At 49.9% G+C, this 21916-nt stretch overlaps 2 protein-coding genes across 2 annotated transcripts in view; one reads left to right on the forward strand and one right to left on the reverse strand.

Moving 5' to 3' along the window:
* tspan18b (tetraspanin 18b) overlaps window positions 1–9931 on the reverse strand; it is a 38597-nt gene extending 28666 nt beyond the window's left edge. Inside the window, exon 1 of the mRNA XM_076027384.1 lies at window positions 9711–9931. The gene's annotated coding sequence lies outside the window, so the exon portion shown is untranslated. The remainder of the gene's footprint in view (window positions 1–9710) is intronic.
* Window positions 1–21916, forward strand: part of edc3 (enhancer of mRNA decapping 3 homolog (S. cerevisiae)) — a 237940-nt gene that overhangs the window by 124768 nt on the left and 91256 nt on the right. The gene's annotated exons all lie outside the window — the stretch shown is intronic.

Below are 21916 nucleotides of genomic sequence, written 5' to 3' on the forward strand. Positions count from 1 at the left end.
TCCGGCCAATTAATGCACCAGTCTGGAGCCGAGCCACCGGTTTCTGCTGGTTTTTAATTTTATTTTTTTTCCGTGGTGTCTGGGTTTGACAGCGGGAGCCAAGAGAATCACGGCGCAGAATAAAAAAAAATGGATTTTGGCGTCAGCGGGGGGGGGGAATTTTCGCAGGGGATGCGACTCCTGCCAGGTTGTTATCGGGAAACGCGATCGGGTCGGCCGTTTCTCCAGAGAGCCGCCGCCGTTCCTCCGCTTTTTGTTTTCCGTTTCCTCCAAAACGCTTGCAGAGCGCCGCCAGCGTCACAGGCAGGTGGTCGAGATTAGTCCCACCTGATGCGAGGTGGATGACCGATCAGCGGGACCACGTCCGGCATCGCCTGATGTTTGAATTAGGACTGGGAAAAAAGAAACTCCAAGAGCATCTGTGCTGGTGGAAACACTTAAATCAATGAAGAGCGCAGCCAATTTAATCTCACGCAGTGGAGACACCTGCCGCCGCCCCTGCTATCTCTGCCAAACACTCAAGAGGTGATCCTGCTGTCAGGAGCGCCGGGCCTGAAACACATTCTTGTGAAAATATAAATACCCTTTAATGTACCTCAGATGGTTTAGCATTAGAGGGCTTTCCCTGTGCCGCAGATTCTTCTCCTTCCTCTTTTTTTTTTTTTTTTTTGCCCAAGCTTCAAAGAAAGGAGGACAGATGGGGGGAGGGATTATCCAAAGAAATTGAATTACTCTTCACGGTGTGCTTGTATTTCCCTAATAACCATTAACAATGATATTCTACAGCCACGAACACACCAGCCCACTTCTGTTTATTCACTCTTCCTTCTTGGAAGCAGCCACAGTATGAATCCCAAGCCTTCCTGGCAAATAAAAACAGAGCTGCGACGGTCTCTGCTGTGACGGCGGCGAGAAACACAGCGGGACTGACTGACTGTTTGCCCAGAGGACACAGGCCGCGCTGGTGAGCAGTGACCTGTGGCGGCAGCAGTCACGAGGAGCTCGCTTCTAAAGTCGCGGCGGGCTGAAAATTTCATAGAGCGGCCATCAAAAAATCATGAGGTCCAAGAGCGGCGCTCCGTCTTTGAAGTCTAATTGTTTCCCCGCCGCCGGGCACAAATAACCAGGCCGCCACCGGCACGTTGGGTCTTTGGCTTGAAAGCAGCAGCGACCAACACTGACTCACATGTGTTGAGCGGATTTGTTTTGAAGACTCGCATCCATCAAGAGGTTGCGGTGGGTAAACTGCGCTAGACGTATCTGAAGATAGTAGTATAGGCAATGTACCGTAAAATGGATGCAAGAAGAAGAAGAAGAAGAAGAAGAAGAGGAAGAAGAAGAAGAAGAAGAAGAAGTAGAAGAAGAAGAAGCGGTCGAGAAAAAAAAAACAAGTCCTCGGCCTGGCAGAGACAATTTGCAACCACGCACACTCCAGGCCAGCAGGGGGCAGTAATGTGTTTTTGAGCAACATAGATGTGAGCTGCCAACTAAAACCAGGCAACAGAAAGAAGAATCAAACAATTGAACTGGTCGAGAACATGAAGGGAGGTTCGCTGCGAGTAAAATTAACTGGGCTTCGCTGGAGTTGTTCTTTCGGCTCAGCGACTGTTGTGCATCATTAATGCCAGTTGGAGATGTTACGCTAGAAGCAGATGTTGGCTACACACACAGTTTACTCAATGGTAAAATTTCCACCCCACGATTCTCACACACTTCACATTAACCTTTTTTTTTCCAATCAGTCTAAAACCAACTCCAGTATTTTCTAACAGCAGTGCAAAATGTGTGTAAAAATCAGGAGGGGTTTGTTGCCCATCTCAGCGAGAGAAGTGGGAAATACAGGCGGAAAACCCGGCGCCTCCACTGTGAGGAGGACTCCACGATGCGTCGCCTCAGGTGGGAGATAACATTATCACCACGGTGAAAGGAAACCGCCGGAGAGGCTGTGAAGGCAAACAGACAGATGGCCATAAACATCTTCACTTCCTCTTCTTTAACAAGCTGGAGTGAAACCCGAGCGTCTTCCTCTGAGCCGTGTGATCATCCTGGCAGGTGAGACACCCCGCGAAAAAAAAATAGAAAAATAAAGAAAGGTCTTCCCGAGGTAGGAATTGTGAGAAGCGATAAATTTCTTCCAATCAAACACCGCCGTGTCCCTGTAACGCTGCCGAGGTTGACAGGCGGGTGGCCAGTGTTGCCCTGAGTGAGGGACTGGAGCCTTGTTATTCCGCCGCAGCTGCTACAGGGAACAAGGTGTGTGGGCTTCAAACGACTGGTTAAAAAAAAAAAAAAAACAGCAGCAGGCTGCACAAAGAGAACGAAAATACCAGGGCTTTCCAAATAAGCCTCCTATTGGCCGTGGTGGTTTTCAACACAAAGGGGGGAAAAATCAGACTGCAGGAAGGTGAAAGAGCCGCGGCAGCAGCGCCTCCTCTGTGAGCTGAGCTCAGGTTTAGTCGTATGCAAAAAAAAAAAAAGAAGGAAAAAAAAAAACTGTAGCCCAGATTCACGCAGAGATCTGAGATCCATACACATTAAATATAAAGCAACCCTGTTTCCAGCTGGATTGTGCCGGCAGTTGTGCAGGCGGTGGGTGAGGGTGCGTGTGTGTGTGTGTGTGTGTGTGTGTGTGTGTGGGGGAGAGTTTTAAAGCACGTGTGTTTGTCACCTGCCAGAACGAATGTCATTAAGAAGCCAAAAAACCCAAAACATCCAGCTGAAAATAAACGTCTGCGGAGGTGGAACTCCAATTTAGGAGCATCGGAGGAGGAAAAAGAGACAGCGACGGCTTCGACGCCTGGCGACTTGGCGGATCAGATGTGAATGAACATGATCAGGTGATAAAGAGTAGTTAATGAGCACTGGGAGGTCAGATGCTAATCATTAGAATTTACAGCTGACTTTTCATGCCTCCAATAATGTGTGAGAAATAACTGAAGGGTAATGTGTGAATGCATTTGCAAGGAACAATTATCATATCACATTATACATACACTGTACCCCATCACCAGTGATTAAATATAAACAGGATACTTAAAGAGGCCCAGATTCCCTCAAGGGCAGAAAAGGGGGGGGGGGGTATGCAGAGCTGAACATGCAATAAAATGAGGGCACGCTGGAAAAAAGAAGAAGAAGAAGAAGAAGAAGGTCTAAATGACTAATGAGGGCATCTTTGTAAGGCTTTATTCTCTTATTCCAAACCCTAGAATGGAAGCAGTAGGGGCTCTCAAAGAAGGGAAACTGGGACTGGAAGAGCAGGAGGAGGTGGAGGAACTGGAGGAAGAGGAGCAGCAGCAGCAGCAGCAGGAGGAGGAGGAGGAGGAGGTGGAGTGAACAGTGGAGGAGAGAAGAGTTGGGATGCAGTTGTGGCTGTGGCAACACAAACAGAGTGAGACCAGAAGCTGAAAGAGAGAATCCCATTTCATCAGAAAAATGTCTGAGTCAGGAGACCAGAGAACCATTAAAGGCCCGGTGAGTCACAGGGAGAGGCAGTAAAAAGCGATGTGGGCTTGGCTCAGGCCCGGAGTGGCATCCTGAGAAACAGACGGGAAGCCAGGAGGAAGACTGAGTGGCGGGCCGAAGGTTTGACCCGTGGCTAGGACGGCTTGTTGTGTTAGGAAACAGCAGGTTCCTGGAGCCAAAAGGAAGGAACTGTGGGTTCCACGTTGTGTTGACAGCTCAAAAAGTCCACAGAGATCCTGACTGGTCATAACTGGGAAACTTCAAATTGCAACATGAAAATCTTTTTATTCTGACAAGCGAGACGGAAAGTTTCCTAAATGTCTGAATCCATCACAACCATCTATTGAGGGTGAATGGGGCAGTAAAACACCTCTTTGTTTGACATTCGGCTCGACCAATGAGGATTCATTATGTTGTCCGAGGATCCAAATTTTACAAAATCCAAAGCAGTTCTAAATTAGATTTAAAAATGCTTTCCATTGGAAGTTGTAAAGATGGACGAGTGAGATTTCACAATTCAAATGGGAGCTGCTGGGTGAAGTTCCAGAAAGGCCAAACCCTGCAGCGTCAGCCAGAACAAAAGAGGTTTACCTTGGATCTTTTGTTTCATTTTTCATTCGATTTTTCATTTGCACAACAATTTGCAACCTTTGAAAACAGCCGCCGCCATTGATGACATCTGCAGCGCCTCGCATCATTTATTTTTCTGCGCGGAAGCGTCCTCCATTTCCACCAAAACAACAACAACGACAACAGTCAAAACAACATGACCCCGCCGAGTTTCCATCTGAACCTTCAGAATCAGTTGTGGTCATGATTTTCCGCAGTCAAGGGCCGCAGTGTTTGTTCGCCAACCCGAGAACAATCACACATCCATGAAATGAGCTCCTCCTCCCCGGCGCTACTTGATTAGCGCTCGGTTTCCTCCAGCCCGGCCGTGCCAACACTGACTGAGCCCACTGTGAGTCAGCGCCGGGCCACTGGGTTGACCCAGTGAAGGGTCTGTTTGTTTCGTTCACCCGCCGGCTGCACGATAAAACAAACGGCTCTCTTTTCTTTCCTTCCGAGCTGCTCCCCAGTGTTGGAGTTTCAACTGCGGGTGCCACTCCGGCGGATCGACCCAGTGACGCTCCATCCTTGCCGAAGCCCTGCAGGTAATCCACCCCCTCCCCCGTCCTCACAAACGTTAGCCCCGTGTCACACGCCTATCAGAGGCAGACTTCCTGGCCGGCCTTAAGCCCCTCGCTAAGCTTCGCCTACATCTGGGGGGATAAAAAGAGCACGAGGTGATGGCGCAAAGAGAGCGAGAGAGAAAAAAGAAGCCTTCCGGCAAAGGCGAAGGGATTTAGCGAGCGTCTCCGCACTTTGTAATGACCGGCTGGGTTCTCACTGCCTGCCTTTAATGGACACCTGAGCGGCGGCGGTTTATTAGTTGGGAAAAACATTAGGTGCCGGGGGTGAAGACGAGCGGAGGGGATTTTCCAGAGAGATGAGATTTGGTGGCTGAGTGACGGAGGGAGCCGGGTCGCTATCTGGCCACCTCCAGCTTTGTCCGACACTCAGGTTTTTACCTCATTACGTGCGCGGCGCTGCCGTTACTGAGGGAAATGGGGCAAGAGCAAGATAAGAAACGAAGACGGGAAAAAAAAGAAAAAAGAAAAGAATTCTTGGGTTGAGCACAAACAGCCGGCCTGCTTCCTCCTGATAAAAAGAGAAGCGTCAGCAGGGACAGAGACCCCCACCACACCCCCCACACCCCCAGAGCTTCCTGCTCTCGGTGAACCCTGGGTAGGGGAATGGGGGGGGGCTAGCTTTTGGGGAGGGGGCTGCCAGCTGCCCCCGTGATTAGTTCATCCACTTCCTGGGCCATGTGGAGGCACGCAAAAAAAAAAAAAAAGCTCAAGGAATTTGCAAATGTGTGACTGTGGCTGGCTGAAGGAGGGAGAGATGCTGCTGCTGCTGCTGCTGCTGCTGCTGGACTAAGAAGGAAAACTGATCTCCAGCAACTCTAGAGAACCGGGGGCACACAGGGACCAACTGATGAAGTTCTCCTCCCACCTGAATCCACTTGTGTCGCGGAGGAATGACGAGAATGTGGCGTCAAAACTCGGTTGTAAAAGTTTAGTGAGCGGTCCAATGTGGGAGATTTAGTGTGAACCGGCCTGCTGAACGACTCACTGACAAATAAAGTTTGTGTTGGTATGAACCCTCATAAAAACAACCACTTTTTTTTTATCAACTTTAAACACACACCTGTGTTTTTCTTCATTTTCTTTCATGTCATTAAGTCCCATTTGAGCGCTACAACGGAGGGCTTTTAAATGTGCTGCACGATGACTTTTATTAACAGCGTCTGAGAGGCCCAGATGGCCAGACCTGATTACTGCTTTTGTACGTAGCCAATATTGGAGGTTGTGGATGGAGGGAAAAAAAGGCATTTCTATCCGACATTGTGATGCAAATGTGAGCAGTCGGCGCAGCTCCGTCTGCAGCCACTTGACTGGGAGCAGGTACGGACAGATTAGACTCCGACTCAAACCTCCTCACGTATAATCTCAAATCCTACTTCAGAGAGGCCGTTTTCCAAAGCTGCCGAGTTCTGATCACATGACCCCTCCCCCCCAACCGACTCCCCTCCTGGCTGAAGCCGCCTCCTAGCATCAAAGGGTTCGGGCATCTTCACATCTATATATAGAGCTGTGTGTGTGTGTGTGTGTGTGTGTGTGTGTGTGTGTGTGTGACGACAGGACACACCTCGGTGGCGTTTAACCAGCCGATAAGAGTCACGCCTCTCCCACAGCAAATTATTTTTTCTCTTCAATAATTTCATTTTCTCATTTTCGGCCTACAACAAAGACGCGGCAGCCATTTACTGGGCCGGGACTGCCTGTGCATCGCGGGCGCATTAAATGAAGGGTGCTCTAGCAATCGAAAAAAGCAATTTTCTCATTGAGCAGATAGATACTCCATTTAGTGACAGGCTCTCCGCGGACCGCCGCCGTCCGAGCCAGCCAGCCAGGCCGATAGGGAGGGAGAGGACGGCGAGGAGCGAGGAGCGATGACCCTGCTCCACCCCCGCCGCCACCCCACCTTTCCCCCACCCTCCCCGCTGCTCTGCTGCTGAGATCCCGTCGATACGGGCACAGATGCGGCTCGGCTGGTTGGATGAGGGGAGGTGAATAAAGGGCAGATGAGAAGGGATGGCAGGGCCAAGAGGAAACAGCAATAATAGATGAGCTGATAGAGGCAGAGACAGATAGGATGGAGGGAGGCGGAGGTGGAGGCTGTGGTCAGCGAGCATGGAGGACCCTGCAAATGAGGAATCAGGGTGGATGGGTGGAGGGGATGCAGGCGGAAAACAATAAAGCACCACACTGACATAACAGAAGATTGATGTATTGTGTGATTTATCTTCTAAAACCAGATTTCTAAAGGACATGAAATGTTGCAGTCAGTGAACTCCCCAGAAATGAGAATTCTGGAAGCTAAAACCGTGCGTTTTAGCTGTAGACTGTAAACAGAGGCTAAACATGCTGCTTCCTGGAGCTCTGCGGAGTTGCTGTTTTGTTTTTGTTTTTTTTTTTGCTCCACCAGAGTCTGAAATGAAAAACAAAAGTCCTCAGACGAGGAACAACACGAGACCCTCAGGCGTGCCAGTCTGAGTCCAGCTAAATGTCAAAAAGTCTGGAAAACTCTGCTGGAGGAGGAAGAATAACGAGAGAAGAGGAAGGAAACAGCGTTGACAACAGGGGCCGACAATGTCTGGCTCAACCATCTCCCAGTCCGCAACCAACCAACTGGTCTGAAGACCGTCTGGACTGGGCTGTGATGGGTCAACCGCACTGCTGGTGGACACATCACCAACAATCCTGCTAGCATGGGACTTATTTTAGTAAAAAAATTAAAATAAAAAAAAATCTCCGTCAAGCAGGAATTGCAGGCAGCTTTAAAGTCTTAAAAGTCCCGGCCAAGTAGGAAAGAGAACCGCCCCCACAGAAAAAGAAGCAAACCTGAAGCCAGTGCTCCAGAGATGGGAAGGTAGCAGCAGAAATGCGACCATGCGGAACGGATGGTTTGATTCATTTCGAGGCTTTAATGAGCGTCGCTTCAAGTCAGTCATCCGGCCACTTCCTCTCAGCAGGAGGCGCTACACACTGCCATCCTGTCTGTTCTGTGTCTGCCAAGGACGTGGTGGCACACACACACACACACACACACGAATACCCGGCCTCACACTTCCTCTTTATTTTTTGTTCTTTCCGCCGTTGGTTTCATCGCCGGCTGCAGACGTGCGATTAATAGAGCAACACCTTATCGGGATTCGCCGTGAAAACGGCGGCCAGTCTCACACCAGGTGTTCCATGTCTGCGTGGGCGGTTGGGAGTGAGCACGGCCGCGGGCTCAGAAGAGGCTGGAGCTCACTCCTCGCTCCCCTCGGCTAATTGCGATCCTCCGCACTGTTGCCGCTGGCGCTTTGTCCCGGTTGTTGTTCTCTCCTCTTTTACGTTCGACCCGGCAAATTCACCGTGCACGTTGACACAAACCCCTCTTGTTTTTGCCGTGTTTTCTTTTGTGTGTGTGTGTGTGTGTGTGTGTGTGTGTGTGTGTGTGTGTGTGTGTGTGTGTGTGTTGTTGTGATCACTCTTCCCTGCAGACGTTGCCGGGTGTGTTGGAGCGGCTCAACTCTTGTTGCTCTCCCTCCTTCAGCGCTCCGCCCTCCCCGACAACATGTGAATCGAGCCGAGCGGTGAAAAGGCTTCGGGGGGAGTTTAGTCATCTGGGTTGGCAGCTGCTCCAAAAGCATCAATGCTACTGTTTCTCTCTCTCTCCGCGGCCTCAGTTTTTTTTTTTTTTTTTGGACAAGGCAAATGTTCACCCACAACGTGGTGAACAAACACGTCTCTGTTTCCACTCCGTGTGTGTGTGTGTGTGTGTGTGTGAGTGTGTGCGTGCTCCTCTCTCTGCATGCATTGTTAACTCCTGAGAATTTCTTAGGGAGACATGAGGAGGATGGTGGCGGTTTAAGAAAAAAAAAAACAAAAAAAAACACACGCACACAGAAGAGAAGATGTAAAAATGAGGCAGCGGCTCATTACTGCTGTGATTCATCTTCAGCGCCGCGGTGCGACAGGATCTCCGTCCGTCCGTCCGTCCGAGCAGCTCTGCCCGGGGGAGACGGAGAGCCGCGGCGGTGGGATGTGACTTCAACTGGAGGCCGGGGAGCGTCTCACACACACACACACACACACGCACACACAAGACCTGGCAGTCCAACCTCAGATTTCCCAGCTGTGACTTGTGTCACTGTCTGCAGTGACTCGTCGCTCCTCAGGAAAACTTTTCAGAGGAGTCGACTCTGGAAGTGGAGCTGCTGCTGGTGAGTTCCAAACCAAGTTCCTCTTGGAATTGGTTTTTGCCCGGGGACGTGTCGCAGCGCTCGTCCGCAGTGGAGGTCATCAGACAGCAGGGGGGGTGGGGGGTGGGGGGGTTCCGCCGCTGGATGATGGATCCCAGTGATTAATGCAGGCTGACAGCCAGTCAGACGGAGCCCCGCAGCAAAAAGGTAGCGCCGCCCGACCGGGACGTCCATCTGGTGACCCCCCCACCCACTCCCACCCCCAGCACACACCCCACCGCAGCCCCGTGGGAAGGAGGCCAGCAGCCCTGGTGGTGGCTGACACACATCGGCCCTGGGAGCCCCCCCCCCCCCACACACACACACACACCTCCAACAAGACCATCCTGATGTCAGCTTCCCATGTCATAATAACCCGCAATTATCACATAATAATAATAATAATAATAAAGCCTCGGGTTTTTATTTTTTTTTATTTTTTTTAACACTTTTTGTTTGTTTACGTTCACTTCAAGTCAATCACGCACGCACACACACACACGCACACACACACACAAAGAGTAACGCTGCCGAACAACCACGGTGACAATTGTCGCGTGTTTTAATCAATAGTTTAATCCAACAACTTTTTTAAGCTGAGATTTAAAGATGAAAACGATGAAAGTCTAACTTTGCGCAACAAAGTGACGTGAAATCACCACTGCGCACCATCAGCGCCGATATTAGGACTCGCGTTTAACAAAGCGGACAGCAGAAGAGAGAAACAAACAAACAAACAAACAAACAAACAAACAAACAAACGTGCGATGTTTCCGTCAGAATCGTGATCGTTTAAAGTTGGAGGTACATTTCTGGCCACGCCGTGGGAAAAAAAAAAAAAAGATCTCCTTACCTCAAACGCTTCTTCTTCTTCTTCTTCTTCTTCTTCTCTTTTCCTTCTCTACTCCCTCCTTCCTGCGATAACGTCTCGCGGCAGTAGAGCTGTCAGCTGATCCTGTGTGGCGAAGAGGCGACAACCGCTTCGTTGTCCGGAGCGAAGTGAGTCTCTGACGCGTCCAAACTCGTTAAAAATCCTCCGCTGCGTCCTGCAGGCTGGCCGGGCTGCGCGCACTGAGTGTCTGTCGGAGGGAGAGAGCCGCGGTGCGCTTCATCCGGCCGCCCGCTCCGCTCCCGGGGGCGGAGACTCGGCTGCGGAGGCCACGCCCCCGGTCTACCTTCCCCTTTTGTGGAGCCCGTGCTGTTTGGGAAGTGAGCCACGAGCTTAAAGCGATAGAAAACTGCTGAAATGACCATTTTATGAGCTCTAATTTCACTGTTCATAACTGAGTCAGAAAAATACACGAGGAGACGAAAATGTTTTGGAGAGAGAGAGAGAAGTCTGTCAACTCCTTGCAGCTTTTCCAACTTTATAACTTTTTTGTTGGGATCGTTTTGATTCACTTCTTCTCCCCGGCTCGCCAGTGTCAAGATGAAAAGTGACGTCCGTGTGTTTCAAGAGCTTTCTTTGCAGTCGGCACACTGCAAGTAGCGAGCAACTGCAGCAAGGCAGCCTTTCAAAGAGCAACAACAACAAAAAAAAAACCCTAAATGGATGAGGGAGGCACATAATTGAAAAGAATGTGCGTCTGGCTGCTGCTAAAGAGATTAGTGTGGATGCTGCCGTGCTGTCAGCACTGCTTGGTAGTTTTTTTTTTCTTTTTTTTCTTCTCCACATTCAAAGACAAACAAAGACAAACGGCAGCGGAGGAGGGTTTTCTCTGAGCTTTTCGCTTCATGGCTCCGACTTCAGATTTTTATCATCGGCACTTTAGTGATGGATGTTTATTTTCAGTGCACCACTCACACCAGCGGGTCGCCTGGAGCCGGAGCTCTCTAACTGGTTACTGCAACAAGTAGAAAAAGTGTTGCTTACCCTTCAAAAAATGTTTTCTGTGGGATCTTTGTCCCGATAAGATAAAGGCCGGCGGGTTTGCTTGTTTGAACCTCGTCGCTAACAACATTAACATACAGTATCGTGTGATCAGGGCTGAAAGGGAAGACAGCGGCAGACAAAGCTCTGCGGGCGTCAAAGAGAGGATGTCAAACAGGGACGACTCTTCTTCTGTGGTGAAAACACGATTGTTGTTGTTTGCCTTCTCGTCAATTATCCACGCCGCGTGGCTCTCGCACAGGCGGAAAACAAGAGTCGTGCCGTCGCTCGGGTGTTCAGAGGCGAGGGGGGGGCGAGGAGGGAAGACGGGTGAGCGAAGGAGGGAGGGAGGGAGGGGCTGAAGTGTTTTCTACCCCTCTGTGCGCCTCGTGTCACCAAATCTACTACAGATGCAGGGCCAGATAAGAGCAGCCGAGGCTCAGCTCGTTTTCTCTTCTTCCCTCTGCGATGAGGTCGTGACACTGACATTCCCGCTGGCATACGTGATACGTCCTCCTCCACCTCCTCCTCCTCCTCCTCCTCCTCCACCACCACCACCACCTCCTCCTCCACCACCTCCTCCTCCTCCACCACCTCCTCCTCCACCACCACCACCACCTCCTCCTCAACCTCCACCTCCTCAACCTCCTCCTCAACCTCCACCTCCTCCACCACCACCTCCTCCACCACCACCTCCACCTCCTCCTCAACCTCCACCTCCTCCACCACCACCTCCTCCACCACCACCTCCACCTCCTCCTCAACCTCCACCTCCTCCACCACCACCACCACCTCCTCCTCCACCACCTCCACCTCCTCCTCCACCACCTCCTCCTCAACCTCCACCTCCTCCACCACCTCCTCCTCCACCACCTCCTCCTCAACCTCCACCTCCTCCACCACCACCTCCACCTCCTCCTCAACCTCCACCTTCTCCTCCACCACCTTCTCCTCCTCCACCACCACCACCACCACCACCGCCTCCTCCTCCACCACCGGCACCTCTCAGTCTCTGCGTGCTCTCCTGATGCTGATCTTATTGGCCCTCAGGAATTCCGCAAATTTAAGAGCATTTTTTTTTTTCTTTCTTTCAAAGTTGCGGAGCGGTGGTGTGCGGGTGGGTGAGAGCTGCTGGCTTTTGAGACGCAGGGCCTCCGTCTGTAGAACCCGAGGAATGGCCGGGGCTGCCTGGAGAACAGCTGTGAGGTATTTTCTTTTTGGCTCTCCGGGTATTTTCAGAGCAAAGGAAGGCGGAGGTGAATCACTCACACAGCTCCCACCTCCCCTCCTGGCTCCTCCACACTCCCCGGCTTCTCTTTGAGCGCTGGCACGGATCACTGGTGCTGGGCGGGGAGAGGCCCTGGACGCAGCTCGCTGCACCCAGCATATACATGTATTGCTTATTTAATTATCTTCTGAGCTGATTGCTGGTTGATCAACACACGAGGAAGGATCTGCAACTCTGGAACTGCGGATTTTATCGGATCGGCTCACAACGTTTGGGGCGGTAAAACACGTTCAAATGTTCTGCTGTTCTTCTTCAGCGAGAGCTGAGATGGTTTTACGGTAACCTGACACTTCAGATGGAATGTTTACCAAACCAGTTGGATTCTTTTTCACACGTCCATTAGAAAAAAGAGCCAGCAAAAAGTTGTTTTCAGAGGGGAGGGCAGTAAAAAAAAACAAACAACCAAAAACTGGTAGCAACTTCCTGATTAAAAACTCTTCCTCACTGGTCCAGACATATGATCACAGTCTGAAAACAAATTAACAGACAGGAGCTTTTGAAGGTTGGACCCATAGACATACACACAGACACAGACACACACACAAATTCAAATTTCAAATTCTCAACCATCCAGCAGCCTGTAAGTTTTCAAGATGTTGAACTTTGGATCACCTTTCATGTTCACTAAATCCACAAAATTCACTTAAAACCTTTTTTTTTTTTTTTGACGTTCCCCTGGCACCGCACAGAGCCGCCTTCCACTTGCTGCTAAAACAATTTCCTCACCGTGTCCATGTTAATCACATATCGCACATCACATGCACACGCGAGCGCACCGCTAGCAGCTCGGCGCTAGCGCACAGGCTCGCGGCCTCGTCCTCACATGAACATTCTTATCACACACACAAACCCATTTAATTCAATTTACACAGCCCGCGCTCCAATTTCACACACATAGCATCATACCGCACGCTATCTCATTAAACTGGCTGTGGTCATGCTTCACAGCCTCCAACAAAGTAAGCCTCATTGTTTTGCGCGTGCATTTGCACATGCGCGCACGCACGCACACACACACACACACACACACACACACACACACACACACACACACACACACACAGGGGATCTAGTCTTAAGGTAATTTACCCGGCAGCGCCGCAGAGGTAATTTAACATTGCAGTTTATTTTGGTTGGGGAGCAAAATTTTGATGTACTGCTTTGTTTTCATGTAAATCTAAAGAGACAAGCTGTAAATTCTCCTCCTCGTGTTGAAATTCGGTGGCTGCCGCACAGGTTTAAAATAGCACGAATTTCAATGTGCAGCTTTATGCGGTTAGAAATCTGAGGTTCAAATGTTTTTTTTATTTATTTTTTTTTAGAAAGAATCAAATGCCTCTATAATACTTCTTTCACTTCATATTCAGCTTACTTTTCAAAATAAATTACCAGCTATTAACTTTATATGGAGTAATCAGTAAGCTTAACACTTGTTCCATGCAGTTTGTGAAGTGCATTTCCTGAATTCAAAATCCTGTAATCTTTTAGTCTTTGTCACCCTTTCACGGGTGACAAAGATAAATTGTATACGGTGTGTATTTGTAATCTAACATCTGTAGATAGAATGATGCACGTAATGGAATGTAGAGCATTTTTTTCCCCCTTGGCTTCATTAAATAGTACTGGACACTGTTTTGCTCTGATAGATATAACTGCATCATCTCCATAGTGCCGTCATGATGCGCTCTTCAAAATAAAAATCAGCGTATTAGGCCTACATTTCAAATAAAGTGGTTGGCCTCCTTCATTTGAATGCATTGTAATCTTCAACGCAGACGTTCTTTGTTTTTCAGCATTAATCAAATAAAAAAAAAAAAAAAAAAAAAAATAGAGCCAAAGAAGTCTGTGTGTGTTTGCCCTCATAATCATTATAGATAAAAGCACAGTCTCACATGGAGCTGCACGCTAACACCATGCACAAACAAAAGACTTTGAAGACATCCATGCAGCCTCAATCTGTCAGGGGGCATCAGCCAGCACCCGTGGGGGGGGTTGGTGAGGGCGGGGGCAGAGGGAGGGAGGGACGGAGGGAGGGGTGGGGGGCACGTGCCATGCTTGTAGCTTCTTGGCCCCCCCTGTGTGACTCCAGGATGGGGATCAAGCTGTGAGTCTGGGTGCCGCTGCTCATGTCTGGGTGGCCCTTGAGGCTGGAAGCAGCCTCAGACACATCCAGCAACTCTCACTAGCTCTGGTAACCCCCCCCCCCTCCCCTCCCACACACACACACACACACACACACACACACACACACACACACACACACACACACACACACACACACACACACACACACACACACACACACACACACACACACACACACGCTGCTATTTTCCCTGTGCATAATTTCACTTCTATATCCTACCAACATTTCATCCGGAAAGCTGTTGCACGTTCACCTTCATTGCCGAGCAGCGACAGCCCCCGGAGGGCAACACATTTGGCCGTTGCATCATCCAAAAAAAAGAAAAAAAAAACAACAAACAAACAAAAAAAAAAAGAAGAGTGGCGCTTGCACGTGGAGTCGTGTGCCAATTCATGCGTCTCCATCTGGCTCACAGCGAGTCTGTCGCACGGCTAAGCTGACGGGAAGGGAAGGTTACAGTAGAGATGACGGCGTCAATGAGCTGGAAGGGAAAACATCCAGTTCATTTATCCCCCCCCCCCCCAAAAAAAGAAAGACCCTCTAATCTTAACGCGTCCTGTCATAATGTGCACGCTACCCGGCGGCAACCAGGCAACCCGCTCCCAACGCCGTTTTAAAGTGCAATTACAAACCAATTTGAAGGGAAGAGGCGAGAAAAATAAAGTATTAGCGCATTAAATCTTAAATTAGAAATCCTTTAGAGGCGTCTCCGGTTTGTGTGGCCATTATTTTCTCCTGCCGCGTACGTTCCCCTGCAGGAAAACAAATAAATAAAAACATATGTGGGTGGATTCCTTCCTCCTATATAATGATGAAGGTCTCACTGCCGCTGCTGCTGCTGCTGCTGCTGCAGAGCCTGGCTGCACTTCCACTGACCATGAGTGAACTGCGAGTGGACAAAAAAGGCCAATAGGAAAGTAAGAGCTTGGAAAATAATTGCATTTTTTTTTGGGGGGGGGGATAATTGAAAAACCTTCAAATCCTAGAAAATTGCAAAGACTTTTTTTTTAAAACATCTATATGAACTTGTGGGTCAGCTGATGAACATGAGGACTCACATGAGGAGACGGAGGTATTTCACAGCAGTGAAACTCAAAACAGCTGAGAAACGCAGCCTTACACCAAGACCTGCGAGGACCAATGAGGCCGAGGGGCTTCTGGCAGCCGCGACAGGCAAAGAGCAAAATGAGTTGTTGTGTTCGTCGCGTTCCCCGGAATGGCTCAGCATGATGGAGAAAGTACCTCGTTTGCTCGCAGAGCAGCGGCGCAGTGGCGAGTTGGACAGCGAGTCGATCCGCGTCGATTGTGTTGGACCGACGTTTCGCTCCAGTTAAACCTGAGGAAACAACCCAGAGAAACTGAAGGAGGCTGAGTGTGTGTTGTATGTGTGTGTGTGTGTGTGTGTGTGTGTGTGTGTGGAGGGGGGGTGGGGGTGGGGTGGGGGTGGAGGAGGGTTAGTCAGTTAACTCACTGTACAACCTCCTCTAACAGCAGATACATCTGCAGGGTTGGAGAAAAATACACAGAGACTCTCACAGAGAGAGGCCGAGGCTGCTGCAGTGTGTGTGCGTGCGTGTGTGTGCGTGTGTGTGTGTGTGTGTGTGTGTGTGTGTGTGGTGGGAGGGGAATGTAAAGACAGAAACCTGCGGCGACGGCTCCGCTCTGCCCCGGCTGCCTCTCTTTGACGTGCACCACAGGTGCAGGAGCGTGGTCGACCTCAGTCCGGGCGCCGTTTACCTCCATGGCCCCCAGGAGGGTCGAGCAGCAGCAGCAGCAGCGGAGGAAAAAGTAGGCCACAGGAGCCACAACTGCGCTGCCCCCTCCTCCACCTCTGGGAGGAGGGGCTCCACTTGTCTGTCACGGGACTTTGTTTCCCCTCCTCTGTTCTAATCGCCGGGACCTGTTGTTTGTAGTCTGTCACCCAGTGCAATGAGAAAAGTCCATACGCTCCTACAGCAGTGTGCACTAAAATTTGCCAAAAGCTAAAAAACTTTTTGCAGGAGGCTGTAAACAGAGGGCTAAATGTGCCCTTTCTTTGAGGCTTTAATTTTGTCAGGCTCGTTACTCATGCAGCGGTCGAATCTGCTGCAGAAGCATCCAGAAGATGTTAATAGCTGAATCATTATTTCAGCGCCATGGCTTTTGGCCCTGCGCACCGCAGAGAAGTGGGGCTCATTAAATGAACGAATGGTGCGCTGGGCGGCGTCACCCCGAGCTCCTGAGCCGGAGACTTCATTAGCAACTCAAGCTAAATCTGACCACCTGAAGGCTAACCATCCGGCCGTGGGTAAGAGCGCCTGCTACAAGCTGTATGCTGAGCTGTTGACTCGGCAAGTCAGCTGGTATTTTTTGCCGCCGTATGAGTTTCATCCACAGTATGGTGCGTTGTGTTGAGCTCACATACAGCACACAGTGCTAACGACAACAAAGAAGGCAGCTTTCTTGCTCTTGTTGTCGGCTTTACTGGGAGTCGCACCTCATAGTGAACGTTAGCTTAAACCAAACGTACAGTCAGTTGACTCCTGACCTCTGACCTTTGGAACACAGGGCCTTCAGACACTCAGGAACTGGAGGGCTTCGGGAAATCGTTGCTCACTCCCGCTCCAAAACAGCCAATCAGAGCCACTGCAAATGGAAATATCACGTTGCCGGATTGACTTTGAGGTCCTTCATGTCACGTGATGCCTCAGCATGGAGCAGCAGCCCATGGTTTCTCATCAGCTCGGCAGTTTCTGGCTGCCAAAAGAAAAAAAAGAAAAGCAAAAAAAACCTCCAACAAACTCTTGATAAGTCGACACGCGTCACCGGCAGAGTTTCTCGCCCACTGATGTGCTTCCAAGAGAAAGTGCCTGTTCCTCGTTGAGCTTCAGCTTTTCCTGTTGGAGCACTTTTACGACCGAGCTGATAACAAAGACACGACGCTGCAGTCGTGTCAGTTGAGTGCAAATGAGGTCAGGAATTGTGATAATATCTCCTCAAATACCTCATTTAAAAACAGACACAGTCACTGGTGTCTCTTCCAATGGTTGGAAATTGCGAAATGATATTATCATAGTATATATGAGGAAGATGTTTGATTCACATTTGTATCAGTAACGCATTAACAAAGTAAAAAAAAAACTGAGTGCATCTGAGTGAATGCGTTGTGTGTGTATGTGTGTGTTTGGCGGAGCTCAGAGGAAAGGAGACGTCGCCGCTCCCTCGCCGCAGTATCAGCCGCTTTCAGAATGCATGCTGGGATCTTTGCCAAAGGTGCGAGCCTCCTCAGGAACTCCATTGGGCGAGCTTAAACAGCTCTCAGCCACGCATTCATCCGAATCCCCATTTTAAATAAAGGCTCTGAGCTTGGCGGGAGGTTGGGGGAGGGAATGAGGGCGGGGGGGAGGGGGATCAGCGCTCAGCCGTGCGTGAATTGTTTTGCTGTGTGCTGCGGTGGCGCACCTGCAGAGCGGTGCATGTTTGGAGCTTCTTTCTTAGTCGTCTAATTAAATAGAGAGCAGAAACCAGGTGTGGAGGCGACACGACTTCATTCATCACCAGCAGCAGCAGCATTAGCATCGTTAGCATCGTTAGCATTACCCAGCGGCAGACAGCAGGTTTGGCTACAAACTCTCTTGTTTTTCCACTCTCTTTCTCCCTCCGTACAGGCAATGATAGAGTTCCCGGCCTGCGTTGGACCTGCTACGCCGTTTTTATTTCCTCTTTTTTTTAAAACTCATCACAGATGCGTGAGCTACCCCCACACGCCCCCCCCCCATCCCATCCTTGAATTCCAAGCGGCAGCGGCGCGGCACATAAATAAATATAGATGCAGCATGAACCCGACTCCTGCAGCCTCCAATCTCTTAGATCAACTTTGGGGATGTTTCCCTGCCAACTCCTGCATGGATACCAGCACTTCCTTAGCAACTGTGCCGGCCGCCGCCGCCGCTCATCTTGTGTGCACGTTTAAAGCTGACAGGAGCTGCAGGGCTCAGCTGTGGCTGCAGCACTGTTATCCTTTTTTTCCTCATTACTGTCGGCTGTATGTGAGATCCGCCGAGCCGAGGCGGAGGACAGCCATCAGGGACTCTGCTGGTGTGTGTGTGCGTGTGTGTGTGAGTGTGTGTGTGCGTGTGCGTGGCCAATAAGGAGAGCGGCTCCGCTCCTCTGCGACACCTGTTCAATCCCTCCAACAGATACGAGGTCGACAGCGAGGGGCTTCTTCTTCCTCATGGCAGCCCACCAGATGCCATCAGACGTGAATGTAAATTTGCTTTAAATTCCTTTAGAGACCAGATGAACTAAAAACCCACGCAAACAAATCAGGCGTCTGCATCCAGACGCATCAAATGCTGCAGGATCCTTTTAAACTCGGTGGGGAATTTAGCAGTCAGGCAACATCAAGTTAGTCAGAATTCAAATTGTGATAAGAATTAACATTAGATCATGAGAAGGTGTCTGGTCCAAGAAAACACTGTTGTTGTTGTTGTTGTTGTTGTTGTTGTTGTTGTTGTTGTTGGGTTGAGTTGTGTTACTCCAAATTGTGCAATGCCACCACACAAAAGTTTATTACAAGAGAACATGCTGCTAGCTAGCACGCTAACGCCATTGGTTTCATCAAGGGTTGGGTGATAAAGCACAGCTAATGAGACCTGATGGATGTGTTTTACAAACGCTGAGCAGCCAGTGCACACAGCTCGGGAGCTCGGCGGCTAACCCACAATCCAAGTAGCTTCAACACCGACACATAACCAGTGCGAGAAAAGAAAACTAAACAAAACAAGGCAGCAGCTGGCAACACAACATCCTGAACGACATCCTGAACATCATGGTTGTGACTTTCAGCCCAAACTTTTAAAAAGAACAGAAAAAGAAGAAGAAGAAGAAGAAGAAGAAGAAGAAGAAGAACGGGATGCGTCAATGATGGCGTGAAAAACACTAAATAATTTCTGTGTATGCAGAAATGTGGGAGCAAGCAGATGTTTAGAATTTTAATGTGTCAACTTGAAACACTTGAAAGGTGTGTTGACGTTTAAAGCTGCCGCTGCTGCCGCTGCTGCTGCTGCTGCTGCTGCTGCCGAAGCTGCTGAAGCTGCTGGAGATGAAAAGAAGAGCAAAGTGAAACCCTAAAGTAGACGAGTCGACGGACTCATGAACTGCTCTGATGGGGGTCGTCGTCGTGTTCCCTTCCCGCCATTCGGCACCATTGCCCCCTTAAATGATTTGGCGACTGGCGGGGGGTGGGGGGTGGGGGGGGGGGCAGATTATGAGGAGTCGTGTACAATAAAGACGTGGTAATAAATTGAAATTAAAGTCGCGTCGGCGTCGGCAGAGTGATGGAGGAGGAACGGACTCTTTATTTGTCCGCCGGGGCAGCGACGCTTCTCATCACGTCTGAGCGATGGGAGACGTTCATTCACTGGCGGGACTCACTTTCATTACTGGTCAGCCCACAGCAGATAATCCGGGTGATTGATCGGAGCCGCTCCGTCAGCGGGAGCACCGCGGCGGCAGCAGGCGCAATTACTCTGGCGGGGGCAGAGGGGGAGATGGAGGAGGAGGAGGAGGAGGAGGAGGAGGAGGAGGGGGAGGAGGAGGTGAAGGTGAGGAACCTGGGATCGGCCAATGAGCTCGCAGAGCCGACGTGGAAACACGTTGAGTCGTCTCGGTGCGAGATCAAACATCAAGGAGGTGTGAGGAGGGGGGTGGGGGGGGGGGTTAGAGGGTGAGGAGGGGGAAGAGGGAGGGAGCATCACCAGGATTTAATGAAAAGGGAAAGCAAAGAGGAGAACAGGGAGCGGCGCCGCTTTTTCTATATTTTCTATTTTTTTTCCCTCCACTGTCCGTCTGGACGCTGAGTCTCGTGGAAAAATCTCCTTTCAAAAAAAAAAAAAAAAAAAATCATAAATCCAACAGCTCAGGTCCATCAAGGGAGAACCGAGGTGTCTGTCAGCCCTGGAAGTGTGTACACATTACTTTAGACAGAGGATGAAAAAAAAATCAAGATTTGATTCTGTAATGCGATATTTATATTCCCCCCGGGATGAATGTTCAATCTGCTGCCGCTGCGTGACTCCGGAGTGACAGCTGCATCAAAGTTTAACGCCAAGATCGGGGATTTTTTTCCTTTCAGGGAACGGCTCACGCACATCAAAGGCCGCCTCATCACCCCCCCCGTCCCCTCCTCCCCTCCCCACTCCCCCTGCTGTAAACCTGCTCCGACCGCTCACCTCCAGTCAGGAGGAGCTGCTGCTGCTGCTGCTGCTGCTGCTGCTGCTGCTCCTCTCTTCTAATCTGTTTATCCTGAAGCTGCCAGTGTCGTTAATTAGTGCTAACGATACAGATGTCGGCTAGCCGCAGGGCCGTGTTTAAAAATGAAAGAGGGTCTTCTTTTTTTTTCCTCCTTCCTCCTCCTCTTCCTCCTCCTCTCCTTCTCTCCTGACAGGAATGTTTCGCTGCTCAGCAAAAAAAAAAAGAAAAAAGAAGAAGGAGGTCACGGCCGGTGCAGAGCGGAAGCGTCAGCCACTCGGACTCAGGTGTGAAAACCAATAACGGTCTTTGTTGGACCATCCTTGGTTGGGTTTTCCTCGGTTGCTGCTTGAAGTCCTTCCCACCCGGGTGTTGATGTAATAGTCCACGAGAGATGTGAACAAAATCAAAGTCCAGTTCATGGAAAATGAAATGAACGTGTTCAGTCCTTTAATTCCCCTTCACACCAAGCACTGCTGGGGGTCAAGGCAGGGTCACATCGCCGCCAAGTTGCCAATTTGTTGCAGGGCTCCAATGGGAACCAAAGAAGCAATGTGCACGTTCACCTAAGGACAAACATCCCACTCACTGGCCACGTCTTTGGCCAGTGGGAGGAGGCTGGGGTGGAGAGAAGCTGGGCAGACGCGAGGAAGAAGAGGCCGATTAGGGCTGAAACGATTGAATCGATTCATCAGCTCAAAGAAATGATTCCATGAAAATGTTCCAGAATCAAAGGTTTGTTTTATACATTTTGCTGCTGCTGAACATTGGTTCCACTGTTGTGTTTCACACGGACGTTTATTGCGACGCACATGACAACAGATATGATTTGCATTTTCAATATTTTTCTCTGCAAATAATTGTTTAATCAAATAAAACAAATATAATCAACCGTTATCAATGCCAACTCCACACAGAAAGCTCCCTGGGAGGCCTGGGATTCAAACTCACAACCTTCTCACTGCAGGGTGTCGGTGTGAACCGCTGCCTTCTTGAACCGAGAGAAGAAAATATGAAAACTCACTTGACCTTTCTGGATGAAATGATTGAGGACAAGCCGAGGAAAGATTTATCTGCAGTGTCACGAGGGTTTCTCTTTTTTTATGATCACTTTTTACTGGAACTGTAAACCTTTAAGGTCTGGAACCACACAGCATATGATTTCCCTGCACAAAGGGCACAGAAGGGCCTTGTGGCAGCAGACGGGGGGGTCGGGGGGTCGGGGGGGGGGGCTGTAGCTGGAAGGTGGAAGTTGTCAGCTAGCTGTCGCTATCTCACGGGAAAAATTGAAGGGAGCTGGGCTGATGTGAACCCAGGCTGTGATCCCCCCTCCCCCCCCCTCTTAAATTGCATTAAAGCGAGATTATAAATCTCTGAAAATGTGCACGTCTGTGTTCCAAATTCAAAGAAATTAAGTTGATTTTTCTTTTTCCTGCCGCCGACTTTGCAATGCAGCTGAAAAGTTTCAAGTTGCACCTGCTTAAAAAAAAATTGAAAGGGATACCGTAGGGCTCTTTTCCAGAT

The sequence above is a fragment of the Nelusetta ayraudi genome, unplaced genomic scaffold (genome assembly GCF_046127955.1).
Source record: "Nelusetta ayraudi isolate G7.1 ecotype Tasmania unplaced genomic scaffold, CSIRO-AGI_Nayr_v1 ptg000020l, whole genome shotgun sequence".
Taxonomy (NCBI): domain Eukaryota; kingdom Metazoa; phylum Chordata; class Actinopteri; order Tetraodontiformes; family Monacanthidae; genus Nelusetta; species Nelusetta ayraudi.